This window comes from Morone saxatilis, unplaced genomic scaffold (genome assembly GCF_004916995.1).
Source record: "Morone saxatilis isolate NCDOM2014 unplaced genomic scaffold, NCSU_SB_2.0 Contig17, whole genome shotgun sequence".
NCBI classification, from domain to species: Eukaryota; Metazoa; Chordata; class Actinopteri; family Moronidae; genus Morone; species Morone saxatilis.
The window spans coordinates 13,981,645-13,984,422 of NW_023339729.1; the positions used below are offsets into that span (position 1 = coordinate 13,981,645).

A 2,778-nucleotide genomic window follows, 5' to 3' on the forward strand; every position below is an offset into this window, starting at 1 on the left:
TTTTTTTTTTTACATGATCATTAAATTAAGCGTAAAATCACTGTACTGTTTACACTTTAACACACACAAGGACAACACACAATCCTATGATGCATGACCTACTAATAATAACTATATTAATGTAGGTTTTTCAAACATTTTCCCCAGACTCCTCCTCCACCATAATAATCCCTCCCCCTTTATCCCAGAAGTGAAATCCCCTCCCTCCCCATGCTAATGCCCTGCTCCCTGTTGTCCCTAGTTCCAACCGTCGACTCTGAGACAGTCTCAGCCGTTACTGCAGTACGGTTTTAAAAACCGTTGGCTCTGGTTTGTCCCAACCTGAGGAGCTGCTGCTGCTGCTGCTGTAGCTGTAGTAACACCGGCTTGTGTTTTGGTCCTGTCAGCTCATTCATACAATCCTATCTGGAGCTGTTCATACCTACCTTGCCGGCTCTAGCTACCGACCTCAACCCCGCCGCCAGGAGAGAAACTAACCGACAAAAAAACAAAAAGCAACCAGCAGACAACTGGCGGTCAGAACGCAACGGTTGGAGCGCGAGCCTGCCGACCAACCGCCACCGGCCGATGACGTGCGGTGGAATTGTTGAAAAAGAGGAGGAGTCTTATTTGTGAGCGAGAGAGCGGAGAGCGGGTTTGAGTCCGAGTACATTCACAAACTACACAGTTTGTGGAACCGATCACTAGTCCCCCCCCTCCACCAACCGGATAACACACCGGACCACACATCCCCGACCGCAACGGTTGACGTGAACACACAGCAGGGGCGCGGAAGAGTTGAATAGCGGCTGGAGGAGAAGAACAAGGAGGAGGAGACAAGTCTGCTTACAGAGCGAGGCAGAAAATCGCGGGAACGTCGTCGCTCGGCAACGCGAAGATTCGGTGAGTCGAGGTATTGCAACTAGCCTGCTAGCCGTGCAGCTCTCACTTTGCCTTTCGTATTTTACCCAAGGAGGCGATGTGGTTTATTGGAACTTGTGCTTATATACATTTGGTTATAAATTACATTATATTTTTCTGTTTTGTCTGTATTTTTTGGTATGTGGGTGGCACATATTGCAGTGAGCCCTAGCGATTGGGCTTGTAGCGGGCTTAGAAATGTTAGCTAGCGGTTGCTTAGATACTAGCTCAATGGATAATACATTAGTGACCGATTTTAATAATATTTTACTTTTTACTTTTACTTTATTTTTTACGAGAAGCTTGAATTGCAACCGCTCCTATTTTGTGAAAGCAATTTCGCGAGTTTCCCAATTGTGTAATTTGCTTATATAAAATTACTGAACTGCTAATGGCTGTGAATTCTGAATTATTTTTTATATTTAATATTACATTATGAGCACTTTTTTTAAGTAAAGTGTTTTTTGTTTTTAGATAAAAAAAAAAAAACTAGTTTCTTTTGCACATGCTCTTCCTGCGGGACGCGATCCTTGTTGCTAAGTGGTGGTGACTCGGTTGAAGAACGCTTGTACACCAATACACACAAGGATATAACCAAGTAGAGTGACCCAATTCTCAGTTTTATTCAACTATAACATGCCCTCACACCACTCATGTTGCCAATAGTCTGATAGAAGTAATCAGATACTTTGTTTAATACACCGATTTCCCCATTTAGCAACTGGAAACATACATTTGTGTCTTTGCACCTCACTTAAGTCTCAAAGGTCCAAGTCAGTGAGACGACTACGGTGTGTCGGTGCTAAAACAAGCAGCACATCCAGCATACTGCAGAGGTGACAGTTTGGGGGAGGGGCAAAAATGAAGACAGATTCTGGTGTGAAATTGTCCACCCTGAGATGAGAAGTAATGTAGGTAATGGAAAGATAAAACATTTGCTTTGCTTGCTTTAATTTGCTTTAATTATCACCCCTGGTTGCACTTTAATGAAGAGTTTTTGGCTTATTGTAGATACTTACATGATTTAATGAAGGTTATTAGAGAGTATCCCCAAATTGAAAATCAACATTAGATTTGGGCCTAAACACACACAGAATAGAAAAATGGGTTAAAGTGAAGAGTAAATTGCTGCATTGTCAGCACTGTGCAGTTAAACCCCCCCTCTTGGTCTACAGTGGTACAGCCCAGTAATTTTCCATGCGCCACACTGTCCTGATGTGGGTGTGGCTTAATGTCAAATAAGAGTTTAGCAGTTTTTTCCCTTTGACCTGCTCTGTGAGTTTATGAAAGAAAAAACTACATTAAAAAAAAAAAAAAAGATGTACAGATAAGTGACCCAACTGAGTGATTGCTGTATGAATCTGAGCTCCACAGGTCAGCCACAGTTTGGGGAATTTAGCATCATAATGATCATTTACCATATTAATGATGTGTGTGTGTGTGTGTTTTTATTTTTAAATGGACTCAGTTTAGTCCGTACAAAGTGAGGTGTTTGAGGTTTGCGTCTGGAACGTGGTACAGCTTCTGGTTTCCCCTCACCCACTTCACCCAGTGGCAGTGCTCACATGGTGCACTTGTAATTCATTACCCAGTCTGCTTTTTCCTACTGAAGAGGAAGCAGCCTAAAAAGGCTCCGCCTACATTTTTCACAAGCTTTCCTGTAGATGTTAGAAGTCATGTTATTTTTGTTGCTTAGCAAAATGTGTTTACCTCTCATCCAGTTTAATCAATCAGCATTCTCTATTGATCGTACAAACTGCTATACCAATTTTCAGAGCTAGCTAACACAGAGAGAGCTAACATTCAGATTTATACTTCATCTCAATGGAGGGACTTTTGAGGCTCTGTCTGCTTATAGTGATATATATATATATATAT

The 2,778-nt window shown here is 42.0% G+C and overlaps 1 protein-coding gene across 3 annotated transcripts in view; it reads left to right on the forward strand.

The window, feature by feature from the left end:
- The first annotated feature begins 232 nt into the window (after positions 1–232).
- Positions 233–2,778, forward strand: part of atf7ip (activating transcription factor 7 interacting protein) — a 55,333-nt gene continuing 52,787 nt past the window's right edge. The window contains exon 1 of one of the 3 annotated variants that reach the window (XM_035659655.1): positions 233–882. The gene's annotated coding sequence lies outside the window, so the exon portion shown is untranslated. Of the gene's footprint in view, positions 893–2,778 lie in introns of all 3 variants that reach the window. The other 2 variants (XM_035659654.1, XM_035659653.1) reach the window with 2 other exon arrangements.